The sequence below is a fragment of the Varanus komodoensis genome, unplaced genomic scaffold (genome assembly GCF_004798865.1).
Source record: "Varanus komodoensis strain SLA01 unplaced genomic scaffold, ASM479886v1 scaffold20_1, whole genome shotgun sequence".
Classification (NCBI taxonomy): domain Eukaryota; kingdom Metazoa; phylum Chordata; class Lepidosauria; order Squamata; family Varanidae; genus Varanus; species Varanus komodoensis.
The window spans coordinates 6,998,648-7,014,672 of NW_025335587.1; positions in this window are offsets into that span (position 1 = coordinate 6,998,648).

Genomic DNA, 16,025 nt, shown 5'->3' on the forward strand with positions numbered 1-16,025 from the left:
AAAGAGGTTTTGTTATCAAGCAATAGAGAAATACAATTATGAATAGCCTTACCAATGAATGCAAGCATGCTTTAGTTCAGTATTGCCCAGTATTCATAAATCCACCAATTATTTGCTGTTGCTACTGATGGTTTTTTTTTTTTTTTTAACTTTTGTGGGATTTAGGCTCATGCATCTGAAAAATGTGCCCAAATATACTTTGGCCAATAAGATAAGAAATGTGCATATTTGGAAGATGTGCAAAATTAAAACATACGCTTGAAAAAACGCATGGAACTATACCCAGATTTTCATGGAAAACATCGAAGCTCAAAATGAATTAAAACAAGCATTATGACTGAATCTGGAGAATTTTGGCAAGATCGAGTGTACTGATTTACACATCTGCATTCTCCATATCAATTTCATTGGCATTCCTTCCTTGACTGTATGACTGCGACAGATCAACCAGTCAATGAAGGAGAAGGGAAGTCAGGTGTTTGACTGCTGTTCCCTCTTCGGGTTCTTCCCCGGGCTGGACAATACCAGGCTGTTGTATTAGCCTGCCCTCAGGTCTACTGCTGCTGCTAATGAATGCCAGGTCAGTCCAGAATAAGACAATACTTATCCACTATTTAACTGTGAAGGAGGAGGCTGACCTGTCTTGTATTAAAGAGACCTGGGTGGGGGAGATGGGAGGTGTTATGCTTTGCCAGCTCTGCCCACCTGGATTCTCTGTTCAGCACCAGCCACACCACAAGGAGAGGAAGTGGCTATAGTCTATAAAAACTGGATCTCTCTCAAGGCTTCCTGTCCACTGAAGGATGGGCCTAGAGTGTTTGCACCTTGTGCTGGACAATTGAGACAGATTAGGAATTCTGTTGGTGTAGTGCCCACCTTCTGCCCAACAGACTCCCTGCCTGAACTGACAGATGTAATGTCCAACTTGGTGTTGGGGCCCCCAGACTGATGGATCTGAGGGACTTCAACTTCCATGCCAAGGCTGCCTCATCTCAGGACTTCATGGCCATCATGATAGCCTTTGGGGCTGTCTCAACATGTGACTGGCCCAACACATGAAAAAGGTCGCACTCTTAACCTGGTTTTTTATTTGACTGGACAGGAAGATGTCGTTCCGGAAATGAAGAAATTAATATCAACCCCTTTGTCATGCTCAGATCACTTCCTTGTGAGATTTAGCCTTTTGACCTCTTTTCCTTTTTGTAAGGATGGGAGAGCCATTAAAATGGCTTGCTTCCAGAGTCAGATGGATTCATATGAAGACTCTGGCGGAATTTCTAGCTGGTATGACTGTGCGCCTATAGAATGTGGAAGTGACCTGGGGAATGAACACAATTGCATCTAAATGCCCTCTCCCATATGGCCGAGCTTGTACAGCACCATGATATACTCTTGAGCTGTGAGTTTTCAAGCAAACTAGAGTGCAGGTAGAGAAGAACTTGTACCAAATCTGACTAAACACAAGTAGGCACTCATTATTGAACATATGTTGCTGAACTGAAGGTGGCAAAGAAGAATTCTTCTCAGCCAGTACTGAATCTTCACTGTGTTGTCTGGCAGCGCTTTCCAGGTGGGCCATGACCTATTGCTATCTGGCCCCAAATTAGGTCTTACTGATTTCGCAGTGGCCCACTGTGACAAATTTGCACAACACTTTAAAGGTTAAATCATTCAGATCTATGATGATTTAGACTCCACAGCTAAAGTTAATTCTGTAAGAGAGGTGTCCAGTGTTCCATCTTATCCAGTCTTGTTGGATGAGTTTCAGTTGTTGAGGTCTGATATGGACAAGTTACTTGGACAAAGTCATTTGACCACCTGCATATTCAACCCTTGCCCTTCCCAGTTGATCACCAAAGCCAGTGAAGGGATGTGGTCCTGGGTCCAGGAGGTCATCAATGCCTCTTTGAGGGAGGGTCTGGTCCCCTCTCCTTGGAAGGAAGCAGTGATCAGGCCTCTCCTGAACGTGGTGAGCCTGGACCCAGAGGATATCACTAGTCATCTTATAGTCAAGTAGGTAGCATCCCATTTTTGGGCAAGGTGTTGGTCAGAAAACTCCAGGCACTCTTGGAGGAAACTGACTTTCTAGATCCATTCAGTCTAGCTTCAGGCCCAGTTACAGGACAGAAACTGCCTTGGTCACCCTGTGGGATGACCTCTGCCAGGAAAGTGACAGTGGAAGTAGGTCCCTGTTAGTTTCCTGGACCTCTCAGTGGCTTTCAATACCACTAACCATAGTATCCTTCTGTATAGGCTGGTCAGGTTGGGAAGAGGAGGCACTGCCTTGCAGTGCTTCCACTCCTATTTGGCGGGTTGATTTCCGAAGGTGGTGTTGGCAGATTTTGGTTCTGCACCATAGCAGTCATGCCATGTAATTTTGCAGGGTTCTGTCTTATCCTCAATGCTGTTTAACATCTAAGCCCTACACACAAGTATAATGCTAGCAGGCAGCTTTTATACAAATCTAAGAAATAAATACAAATTTTAGGGCCTAAATATCTAAAGGAACATCTTCTTCCATATGAGCCTGCCTGGACATTAAGATAATCTGTGGAGGTTCTTTTCTGAGAGCCCTCCTTGAAAGAAGTGTTTTAAGAAGGGACGTTTCTGCTATTTTACTCAAGCTGAGGAACTCACTCCCCAGAGAGGTTCACCTGGCACAACACTTTATTTGTTCCAGTACAAGATCAAAACCTTTTATTTACCCAATTTTTAAAATTGTAAGATAATATATATTTTAATTATTGTAATTTAATTCAGGTATTGGCAGTTCAGGTTTTTTAAAATTATTCTAATGTTTTAACTTTTTCTAAATTGTCTTGAGACTCTCTAGGAATATAAGACAGTATAGAAAAATTAAATAAAATACCATATAATTAAAGATTAAATAAAAAGGCAGATTCTGTCATCTCTATAGGGTTTTATTAATCTAGCCCTCATGTTATTATGGTGACTGCATCTCATGAGTAAAACCTGTCAGTTAACTTTATCCACAAAGCAGAGTTCACAAAGATCCCAGTACAGAAAGTTTAAATGCTATAGATTTCCTAAAGATGGTAGAAATCCTGAAACTGGTCCACCCTCAAGCAATTACTGACACTAATTATCATTGACAGAGCCAAGCGATTGGAACAATGTAATCAATTGACATCCCCTCTATCAAGCTCTCAGCTTAGGAAAGAGAATCATTTCTTATCAGAGAATTTGCCTTCCAGTCTAGTTAAGAGCAATCATTTTACATTAAGTCATCTTAAATAACAAAGCTCCATGTGGGATGAAAGTAGTATCACAATTACAACAGCTGACCCAGGATCCCCAATTTGTCTTTAATGAATAAGAATGGACATATTTTCAATACTATTGTCTGAGAAAGGGTTTATCCTCCATCTTTGTCATTTATATAACAAACTACACCAAAATAATAAAGCATTTCTTCAGTTTCATATTCTCGTGATTCACAGAGCAGGTATTATATGGTGTAAGCAAGCAGAAGCAAAATAATTTGTAAATAAAATTGACATTGTGTAGTAAGATGGAGTCTCTTTCATGTTGTAAATGTCATTAAAATTTTAATGTCAAATTTTGCCCTGTGCTATGGGTCAAGGTATGTAGCACCTTGACAGCTCCTCACCTGGAGCTTGCAATAGGAATTCTGCTCATGTAACAGGGCTTCCCTACCTACTGCTGCCTGCTGTACTCAATGGTGCCACTAAAAAGCTGCACATAATGGGGCACAGAGGTCCTGTGACTGAGAGTGAAATCTGAGGAAAACAGGGATTCTCACTTTTACACAAGCAGAAGTATCTTGTTTGCACAAGAAGGACTTCGCCTTCCAACCTGAACAATATTCAGTGTGTAGACAAACAAGTCCACTGACAGCAAAAGAAAAGTATCTGGAGTCTTCTGTGGGGCCAGGCAACTCTAGGGTTGTGCAAGAGCATACACAAAAAGCATAAAAACCCAAACATCAGGCTAAAGAAAGAAAAAGTACAAGATCCATAAATAGTTTCAGTTCAGTTGCAAAGAAAAACCAGATTAGGATACAGAGAGTGGAACACTCTAGGCGGCTATATATGGGACAAATGCATACCATCCAACATTTCAGAATCAAAACAGGAAAATGTTTTAAATACTCAATTTCTCAGCACCACTGCCTGAACTCTCTCCCCTTCTCTGACACACCATTACACATTGCTAATGGCTATCCTCTGCTGGATTCATTTATTCTGTAAAGGGTGGGCCTCCATCAGTTGATGACCAGGATTGTGCTTCCTCTCTCCTAGCTAAAAGAAATGTGAGAAAGCTTAATTACCTGACAATGTAATACCAATTATTGCAGATTTAGTTAAATCCAGTCCCAGTGTTTCATAGTCAGGTGCCTTTCTTTCCATCATCCCTTCACTAATAGAAATATATTTGGATAAATAGAAGGAATATATTCTCATATATCCTTACCCCCAAAAATGTCACTTGAAAAAATACACCTTAGAATAAACACACACAAGTACTAATGCCCATTTGCACAAGTATACACTTGTGCAATTGCAACCCCAATTTTTTAAAAATTAGGCTGAAAATCTATGATATCCATAGAACCCAGAAAACACTAATCTGCTGTGGAATCTGTAGATTGCAAAATGTAGCACTTGTAGCATAAGCAAATGTAAATGTATGGTAAGTCGAAACAATGCCCTATTTGCTTTCTCCTGAACATTCATTAACTCAAACAGAAGACCAGGCTTATTCTTGGTGAACTTCTAGGAGACCTCCATAAGTGAAGAGCAATCACAAAAGATGCCTCTTGGGGTCATATGTTTCCCAGCAGTGTAACTGCCACAGGGAATCTAAGTTGCCATGACACCCAGCTGCATAGTTGAGCCATTTTTGCCAAAGAGCTGCCCCAGTCCTTCAAGCAGACAGCAACCAAGCCGGGAGAAGCCTTCATTAGACAAGTTAAAAATATACTAGCTTGATCTTAAATAAAGCTCTCCAACTGTGAAGCTATAATAGAGGCCCTGCTTAGTGACTATTCAGCTGCTGATTGTTTCAGCTATACTAGGGAGATTCATTCAGCCCCAGTGGCCCCTCTGAGCTTTTTATCGTGTTCCTTTTATGGCGCGCGCGTGCTCACGCATGCACACACACATACGTGTGTGTGTGTGTGTGTGTGTGTAATGTGTAAGATCAACCATTTGTCCTGAACTTCGCAGTGTGTTGCAACTCAGTCTCTTTGGAGAGCCTTCCTGCCATCATGAGGCATACTAGGAAAGACTCAAACCCTCAAAAGTAGATGAGCCTCCAAGTTTATGTCCTTCCACTGCTTGAGGATTGCTTGTACCAGCATCTGTCAGGCTCTCCTGCACTGACAGACAGCCATATCCAAGCAAATTCAGATAGATGGATGGATGGATGGATGGATGGACATTTGTATGCTGCCCCCTACTCTAAGTAGAGTCTCTGCATGGCTCACAATTTTCTCTGCGCTGCCTCAGAACATGACAGTCTATACTTTACTGAAGTCTCTCTCAGCCTGGTGCCCTTCAGATTTGTGGGGTTTGCATATCAGCTCTCAGCTCCAGCAAACAGAGTCACTGGTCAGGAATTCTGGGACCTGTAGCTCAAAATATCTGGAAGGGACCAAGCTGGACAATGCTCTTTACTGGATACTTTTATTAGGCAGAATTCTGTATTTACAGACTTTTTCAACATGAGTGAGGGCAAAGAGTCCTATCTTAGTCAACAGCACACCAAAATAAATGTTTAAATCAAAATTAACTCTTCTTTACAGAGGCATCCGAAATCAAATCCTCTTTCTTAACATGGTGTGATTTAGAAACAACAACAAAAATAGTACTTGTATAAAACCAGGAACTGTTTTGTTTTTCATTAACCCCAACCCATCCCGTTTTCCCACAGGTGTGAAAATGAGGTGTTTTGCAATTACATTTCCAACATTTCAAATTCTGGAATTGCTGCCAGTATTCCAACTCAATGGAATTGAAGGGATAGTAGCATGTTAAATCTTCTAAAGAGCAGGACTGAGACAAGTCCCTAACACACTCACAGCTCTACTGCCTTTCAACTTAGCAATCCCTGTATTTCAATATACCACACTTCATCCTATTGCAAAATACTGCACCACCCTTTCATCCATCCTCCCCTCTCATTGTTAGCCAATTCCCCCATCCCTTTATTCCTTTGACTCCTGCAGCATAACTTCTCTACCAGCTGTCTTGCTTTTCTTGCATCCAACATGCCTCTCAAACTTCCTACACTTTTTTCATCTCTGCTCCCCATTTGATCTTTGCAGCATTACACACTCTTCATAATCATCGGCAATGTTGCTGCTTAACCTGCTGATCAGACACAGGGACTTGGCTTTATATTTCATTTCTCTGTCTACTTTCCTCCCTGTATCAGTGAATCATGTTCCATCTTCCTGTACAACATCCCCACATCCTCTCATCTGTTTAGTTCTCTCTCGTTTCTCCAGCCCAAAAAGATGATGCGTTCCTTTCCCAGACTCTGTTCAAAATTGTAGTGTCCTCCAGATATCACAACATGCATTTGTAAGAAAAGCAGAGTGCATACTTCATATCTCTATGTGTATTTTAGCATCCACAGTGTTTTCTACTCTTCTGTTTAGGTGCCTTATACACCCACTTAGACCAGCAAAATTTTTCCATCAGACATTGCTGGGCACAGTGAAGATAATTTGTGTGGATGTATGTGGTTACTGTTGCAACAGACAACTTGCAAAAATATCTCTGAACCATCTGGAAATTTAAGAATGGATGACAAGAAAGAGTGAAGTACCATTTAAGTATGACCAGAATCTGTTGATGTAAAATTGTTGCTTCGTGCTAAACTAAGCTAGATTTGTGATGGGCAAGCTTCTGTGATCAGGTGTCACATTCTTGTTCTTTCTGGATAACATGAATATTTCAGAAAAGGCAGGCTTATACCAAGTCTTGGTATTGCCTGCTCTTTTGGGCAGGAATTGCCTTCCAGGAGCTCTGCACTCAGTGCTTGGAAGAAGTCTAACCTGTGTGCTGTGGTGTAGCAGAGCCGGGACTCACAGAGACACAGCACTGGCACTTTTTTAGTAGCAGGGACACTGCTATCAACCACCCACACAGGAATTCCTGTTCCTCTGAGCTCAGCAGTAATTCTTACAGCAATTGAAAGGGAAATGAAATTTCCCCGAAAGTCCTTATTGTTTCTCATTGTAATGCAAAGAATTTGGGGATAATTTCCTGTTCAAGACCAAGCTAAGATACAATAAGGGTATAATCCTATGCAGCTGTAAACTGAACAATGTCCTATAACTACTAGCATGCTCCAGGCATGTAGGACTTTTGTAGGACTTTCTCTTCTGTCAAACTCTGCATAGCATTGCATTTTCAAAAGGGCAGCTTCTATTACAACTGCTTTGTTGATATGAAGCTATACACTTGCTTCAATATTGGGCTCTCCATAGTGTGGCTATGTGGACTATGGGAGAACCAGAAATTCAGAATTTACCACTACATCAGCTCTAAGTTGTTTCTCCCCAGAAACCCTCATTATCTCCTCATTTTCATGCAATACCAAACAACCCAGGACAGAGAAACAGTGGATTGTTCACACCTTCCCATGTGCAGCAGGGGCTCTCAGGGGGCAGAGCCCACCCACTTACTCTCACTTCACAGCAACTCAGATTTAAAACTAAAAATCCAGGGTCATTGTTGAAGCCTAAGAACTGCATTTGCACCATAAATCTGCACACAGGTTGCCTGCTGCACTTAGAAGTCATTATAAGCAATATCAAGACTGGAAAAGTCAAGATTCACAAAGAAATGTATCAGCTGATGAAGACTGGGCACAACCAGGCTTATTCATTTACTGGCCACATTGCACAATAATATCATTATGAAGTGCTGAGAAGACATAAGCTGCATTTTTTTCCTTTTTACAACTGCAAAGGCTACAGAGAAAAAAGCTCAAGCAGAAGAGGGACACAGATGGCCTGCTACTGCAGCAACAACCTCTTCAAGCCACCAGAAAGCATGAGCGCAGAGGCTGGCTTGAGAGGGGATCCATAAACCACGGTGACATTCTTTGAAGAATCTGAACAAAGGAACAGCCCTGCATCCTTAACAGGGCAGTCAGGTACAGCATAAATTACACACATGTGTAAATAAATGAAACCTTTTGCACCCTGAGGGCTGGATTGCATTTTGAATCTGCCTTGAGACCTTTCTGGGTAAAGATGGGGTAGAAATGTTTAAACAAACACACAAATAATTAAATAAATAAATAAAAATTTGTTTCTGGTCAGATTCAGGCAGTGGGAGGCAAAAATACTACACATTTTGGTGTGAAGAGCTTGTTCCTGCTAATTGTGCTTTAGGAGCAGGCTTTCTGCTTTTCAGAAAGGGGAAAAATTGTGCAAAAGCTAGCAGACTGGTGGCTGGGGGCGGGGGAAAGGGTAGGACCAGAAGGTCTCACTGGAAACCCAGGCGGACTAATTGGGATTCTGCTCTCCTGAGGTACAGTGCACAATATTGATTGGAGGCCAAGGACTCGGACTACTAGACATCAGGGTCTGCTTCAAAAGAAAGCTTTTCTAGTCCAAAGACTGATTGTACCAACCTCATTGAACGATACAGCTACATGGTTAATGCGCATATCTAACCCTCCAGGCTATCTGCTAAATAATAGCTGTATCAGAACCATCCTAGTGAAGGCAGAAGAATGACATACAACGGAGGAAAAGTTCAGAGAGATTTTTAAAGACCTAATATAGGAAAAAATAGAACACATTTTACCCTTTTTCTTCCTCTGTCTTTAATGGTGTGGCCCTAATACACAGCTGACTATAGTGCATTGTGAAAACAGAGAAGATAAAAAGTAAAAAGTCAGTGGGTTAACAACTGAGGTAAAAAGTCATGAAAAGCAATAGATGTTGTTTTCTCTTATAGTTATCTTCCAGCTAATACAGTCTACACAATTAGCCTCAAAAGTTGGGATAATAGGTTGATTATCTTAATTATGCAGATTTCTAACAGAATGAATTCTTTTGCAAAAAGCCAGAGACAACCTACATACATTACATGGAAAGCAAATATTAATTAAAATGGTATCTTGATAGCATGCCTGATTCCCATAAAGTCCGGAGTGTGTAAGATTAAATGGCATACATTAGCTACAATCAGGCTACTGGCTCAGGTCACTGTGTGATTTTGAACAGCAGCAGGAATTTAGATAGACTAATGGCTGATTACAGCAAGCTCCCTTCCTCTATTTTTCTATTTTGAATTTAAGCTATAAACTGAAATGCTTCACATGGTGCATTTCAGATGAAAATATTCATCTATCCGACACCCTGCCATGCACAGACAACAAAATTCTCAATGTTAATTATAATTAGATATCTATGTGTACACTGAAATAAAAATCTGGAAGAGAAAGAAAAGAACAATACAAGCTCATTTGTCCAAATTGCTTGAGGGATTATCTAAAACATTTTGATAAGGCAAAAACTTGAATGATGTACACAAAGATGTTTCCACATGAATGAAAATGAAAACACACACAACCTCATACTTATACATATATTGAGTTATGTTATGTTAGGATATCAGATGATTACTGCACTCCAAAACTTATTACTGGGTATTATTATCATTGTATCATCAACAGATTTTTAAATTATTATTCTTTTCCACATACTGTTTTCCACTGTATCTCAGCTTTTCTTTTTCTTAGGTGCCAGACAGAATGCAAAAAAGAAAAATGGGCATACACACACACACAAATGTGTGTGTGTTTATATAAAGAAGGTCCCTTTCTTATTGGTATTTTCCCCAATATGTCAAGAAAGTCATAATTCCTGTAAGTTGTTAGAAAGCAATCATCAATGCATCCCTGCAGCTGGCCAAACAGTTTTCAGATCCATGTACTTTAGCTTTGTACTTGGAACTCAAGACTCATTCAGTTCAAAACTGGTGCCCACAAACACCCTAAGATCATTAGGCAGTCAGTTTGCATGAATCTCTGCTTTCTTAATTTCTTATGTCAGGCTAGCAAACAGATCCTTGGCTCCTTTTAGTTCTAAATCTCCAGAACCATTCCTTCTCAGCAGAGACTTGCCTCTTTCTAAGTCTGCAAAAGGGTTGGCTCTATTTTCCAACAGAATATTTTGTCAGACTTTTGGTATGTTTCTCTCTCCATTCTTCTAGAGCTGTCATCTGTCCCTTCTGTGCAACACCAACTGCTGCCTTTCTGTCCTCATATGGACCAAACCTATTAATTAATCATAGCTGTCCTTCTGTAGCCCTTTTCATCCTGTTTTCTTCTCACAGACATCACATTCTATTCACCACAAGCCCCTCCGTTCTCTTACATCCATCCTTATGTTAAGCTGGGTATTAGCATCTTCCAGCTAGAACAGACAAACCAACTAAGTTCAAGCTCACCGAGATTCCTCAAATACCAGCTTGCTATTCAGTTTTCCTTGGTGTGTGCTTGTGCTTGAGATTGCTGTTCATTTTATATCAACAGGAAGTGCAAAGCCAAACTATGGCCATACTGGTTCATAATTTGTACATATGCCCAATACTGGATAAATTCTCTGCATAAAGATAATTCTCTTTTGTGGTTGTGAATGGAGCATTTCTGAGCAATTTGTGAACTGAAACACCATCTTTATGCATTTTCATATATTTGCCCAGTACCATTTGTTTCCTATTGTGTTGACATAATTCTTCTGGATTTCACCATACTTTTCAATTTCATTCCCATTTAGAAATGTATTTTAGAATGAGGAACATGAGGCAGCTTTGACAGATAAAATATTCCATTTGAGGTATCTTTTTCTGATGCAGCGCTGCGGTTCTGATTAACACTAGGAATGTCAAACCTCTTTCATCACAAGGGGCAAAATTTATTTCAAAGAAGCTCTCAGGGACTACACCCTAGTAATAGGAAGGGCCAAAAACAGCACCGTGTTTTAAAGCTCTCACTGCCAGTAACTAAGCCTTAGAAGAGGCACAAAGAAAAGTCAGGAAACCACCAAACAATCAGTGGTTGGGGGAAAGGGGCATGGCCATATTTTGACCACCAAAGAACTGGACTGAAACCCTAAGAGGGCCCAATTTGGCCCACACACCAGAGGTTCAACATTTCAGATTTTGCTATCTAGTACACAGAAATCTTTTTCTAAACGTGGGTGGCATATGTGGAACGACAAGCTGTTTCACACATACAAAGTTGTTGCAGTCAAACTCTTGTTTCTCTTTTCTACTCCTCTACATGACCCAACAGCTTTTCTGTTTCATCAACAAAAGAACCACCCTTAGGGGTTTTTTGTTTTGTTATTTTATGAAGAAGCGTCAACATTTTCTTCTGTTAACCAGTTTATTATTCTACCCCCAGAAGCTAATTTCTTCCTCCTTAGCCTTTACTATTATACCAAACTCACCAGAAAATAATGCTGATTTCTATCAGGTAATGATACTCAAACTTAAAGAGGAAACTGACAGCTCCCAGAAGTCTTCCTGATATATGTACTGCTCTCCCAAGATAACTTCTGACCACTGACTCTGCCACTCCAAGATGTGATCCTTCTTCAGCCCACAAACATGCTCTGTGTATAACACATTTAATGCTAAAATATCAGGGGGTTTTCAAAGGTCAAGACAGAAATCGTGCATGTCGAACCAAAAAGCCCACCTCCTGCATTCTAATTACAGGCTTGTCGGTCATTCACATGCACAATGGTATAGCCTTAGGATTATTTTTTCTCCTGTGCACAGTAATATAAGACATATCAAATCCACTGCTGGTTGCATTTTGTTCCACTTGCCATCAGACACATACCTAAACAATGTTTTACACAGATCTTCACTTGGCTGATTTAAACTCAAGCCCAACTCCCTAGAAGACATGCTTTCTTTATCCATTCACACTCTGATCCTTATTAATTGTGTGACAAAGGATGTGACTAGCCTGGTGAAAAGGAGGGCTCATTTGCAGAGTACTCAGATAGAAAGCTAAGGTGAATCCTGATTTTACCTACCAAATCAAGTCAATAACTATCATAATGCTGTGGTCAAACAGCTTTTGACAAAGGAAAAAATTAGGAAAGTGATTTAAGGTCATTTGTGCAAAGGTTCTGAATAGTTACAGAAGTCAGTTCATGTTAATGTTATAAGGTACCATACCAGAAATATGCCAGAAAACAGAAAAGGGCAGACATGAGAAATGGTGTTCACTCTGTGAGAAATTAGGGCTCTATGGAAATGCTTGCAACCCAGTAGCAGTTGTGTGGCTGAAGTGCTGTGTATGGAAAAGATACAATCCCCAGAATTGCCAAATAGGGCTGAAAAGACTCTTATCTGAGACCCTGAAGAACTACTGCTGGTCACTGAGGACAATGCTACGCCAGATGGATCACTCAGTATAAGGTATTCACTCAGTATAAAGTAGCTCCTCTGTTCTATGGTGCATTGCATGACTCCAGAATAAGGCAGTTGAGCATTTGAATGTGAACATCCCCATCCACATTCTTGCCCAGCTCTCTGCAACCATGCACAGCTGTCCTGGGGATAAATGCTTGCCACAAAGCACTGGGAGATAATGCAACTGCAACCACAATGTGACAACCTATGGTAGACATGGTTGCCTGAGCAAGGTAAACATCTTTCCTTACTTTACCCCTAAAGCAGCAACATACAGCACATTTAATTCCAAAATAATCCCCTGTGGCTGCACATGGGTTTATGGAGATTCACAGAAATTGTTGGTTCCTTTCTTTCTATGGTCATGACTGTGCCTCCCTCAAGGAATACATTTCATAGCAAAATGCAGCCAATCACAAAGTGAAATACAATCACAGAAATAGAGAGGAATTGGTAAAAATCCCCCCACAAAGAAATCTGAAACGTCAAACTATATAATAGGTTACCTGCAGCAATTCCATGTGGTGCCAGATATCAGGAAAGATGTTACCAGAAATTCACGGCTCCTCCGAATTCTAGAAATATAGCCCAGCATCCACCAAAAGAACATCAGTTACAAATTGATGACCAATATCCTATGGCATGCACATCCAGGAAGTCTTCGGTCTTGTGTATATTCTGCAAACAACGTGAAAAAAGTAATCAAAGGACAAAAACCTTGCACTGTTTTGATTAGAATGTTGACAGATAAGGGCAGGTTTAGTTCTCTTTCAGTGATTTTGATCATACAGAACGCACACTGAAGTAGTTGCGTTACACTGGCAGGTTCAACCACAATGCATATATTGATTGAAATTTGTGGAACACAGCAGTGCATACAAAAGTACATGCAGGGGATTCTTTCTCCATGGTTGGGATGGTTCCTTATCCTCTAGAGACAATTATCTATACATTAGGGATGGGATAAAACAATGGATCATCCTAAAATTCATGAAATTTACCCAGCAATTGAAGAATGCAATTTGTAAAATAGCTGCCACCTAGCTTTGTTTCTCCAACTCATTAGCTGATTCTTCCATATGTTTAAATGTGGTCTTGACAAAACTACTATTAGATGGATCCACAACTGGCTTCACAATAGGTCACAGAGACTGGTCATCATTGGTAGCTTTTCAACCTGGAGGGAAGTTATTAGTGGGGTACCACAGCGCTCATTCCTGAGACCAATACTATTCAACATCTTTACTAATGAGCTTGATGAGGAAATTCAAGGAAGGATAATTAAATTTGTGGATGACACTAAACTGGGTGGAATAGCAAATACCCTGGAGGACAAAAAGAAGATCCAGGGAGACCCAGATGAGTTTGAATGCTAGGCAGAAAAGCACAGAATTAAATTCAACAGGGACAAATGCCAAGTTCTGCACCTAGGCCAAAAAAAATTCACAGATACAAGATGGTGAATACTTGGATCAGAGCTGAGAGTGAAAAGGACCTTGGTGTTGTTGTAAACAGGCTAAATATGAGCCAGCAGTTTGAAGTAACCATATAAAAGGTAAATACTATTTTGAGATGCATAAACAGAGGAATCACTTCCAGAAAAAGAGACGTGCTCATTCTCTCTACTATGCATTAGTCAGACTTCACCTGAATACTGAGTTCAGTGTTGGGCACCCAGGTTTTATAAGAGATGGTGATAATCTGGAGAGGATTCAGAGTGAGAAAAGAGTAACAAATGAGGCAGCCGTTTTTAACACAGACAGCCATTTTGACATTCTCATATTTAAAAAGCACTTCAGAACAAGACTTTCTGGGAGAAACAAAATGGTAGACCTCCCATGCCCTTATCTTCTCCCTGCCCCTCCCCCTACACAAAAAGCTGCCCAAATACAGCCAAAACAAAGCAACCAATTTCAAGGTGGATGAAACCACCAGAAATTGTCCTTTTCAATCAGATACAACCCTACAGTATTGGACTGCTTAACGGAACAATGCTCAGACTTTCACACAAACAGCCAAGTGTTGGGGCAGACTGTCTCTCCAATGGCAGTCCTCCTCCTTTATCTCCAATCCATGTTAACTTTATATGTATTTGACATTTGTGAACAGGCTTCCACAGTGGGGCTGAACGTCTTCAATTTTATTGCAGGGAAGCCTGGTTCTAGGTCTGCATGCTAGTGGTCGCTGGGACTAAGGGCAAAAGAAATTGGGACCAGCATATTTTAGTTTAAAGCACTTACTCCCAGAGGTATTTCAACCCCAATGAACAGGGGGTGATCTGCACAAAAGCCAGGAATCCTCCAAACAATGAATGGGAGGGGGATCTAGGTAAGGCCATCATTTTCTGTGAAAGCATATAAGACCTCATTGGAGTTGAGATTCTGCGCTCGAGGTTCTGGCCTTGAGTGAAAGGCAAGTTGACCATTCAGGGAAATGTCTGGAACACCCCTAAGAACTTATCCTCACATTTCTGGCAAGTCTAAAAACAATGCCATATTTCATTAATGTTACATTTCATATTGCAGCACCGAGGAAATACTTTTACTTATGCCCAAATGAATGCTCTAACAAAACCCACAACCATGGATGGTTGTGCAAAGCAAATAAATTAACCTGGGCAGAATGAAAGAGATACCAATTGAGGTAGCTAATTTAAGTTGAATAATAAGGAATTAACTGTTCCTATTCATATTTAATATGGCTTCATTCTTGGGTAATGACATCATCATTAGCTTTCTCATAGCACATTTAAACATTATTTAACAACTCAGTAAATTAAATTCTGGTTCATTCTGTGCCTAGGACATATAGATTCAAGAATTTTAAAATGTCATGACCAGTCAAAGAGGATAGAAGAGGATCTTTTTTTCCAAAGAGGATCTTTTTTTCAACCTCCCTTAGTGTCCCAGGATTGCTGATGTGAAAAACTAAGATGTTATTTTGAATTTTCTGTTTTCAAGCAAGTTATTCAACACATCTTAAGATAGTTTGTTCTAGTTTAAGATTCCATAAAAGAAAGAATTTAGTCACTAACTAGCTTTTGGAATAGCATTCTTAGATTAAAGTTCAAATGAGAATTTTCAACTTTCTGTTCTTTATAAGGGAGCTGCAGGGTTGGATGTCTTTCTTGGTTAGTATGTGACATAGTCCAGTCATTCCCAAGAATGGGTCAAATGTCTGAGGCAGCTGCATTGCAATTCTACAAAAATGTATCAGAGAAATTTGTTTCTAGCATTTAAATATTCAATGACAACTGAACTAACAAAGGAACCCCTCCCACAAGTTATTAAATGCATGCACTAGAGAAAGAGGAATTTGAGCACAAGATGTTATGCTACTGCGTGTTATTAAATGCTTGTAAACTAAAATAACAATGATACTCCATAAAAAATTAGGTTAGCCTACTGACAATCTAAAATAAGTGCTCATATATTCTGAACCACCTACTGTGAAGACAGTGTTTGAAGATCTAATACCAATTGTCAAATAGGCGTCATGTTCCTAGTGTAGAGATACTGTTTCTGAAATTCACCATGTTGACATTTGCTCTTTCTGGAAGGTGAAAACAATCCAAGCTATTCC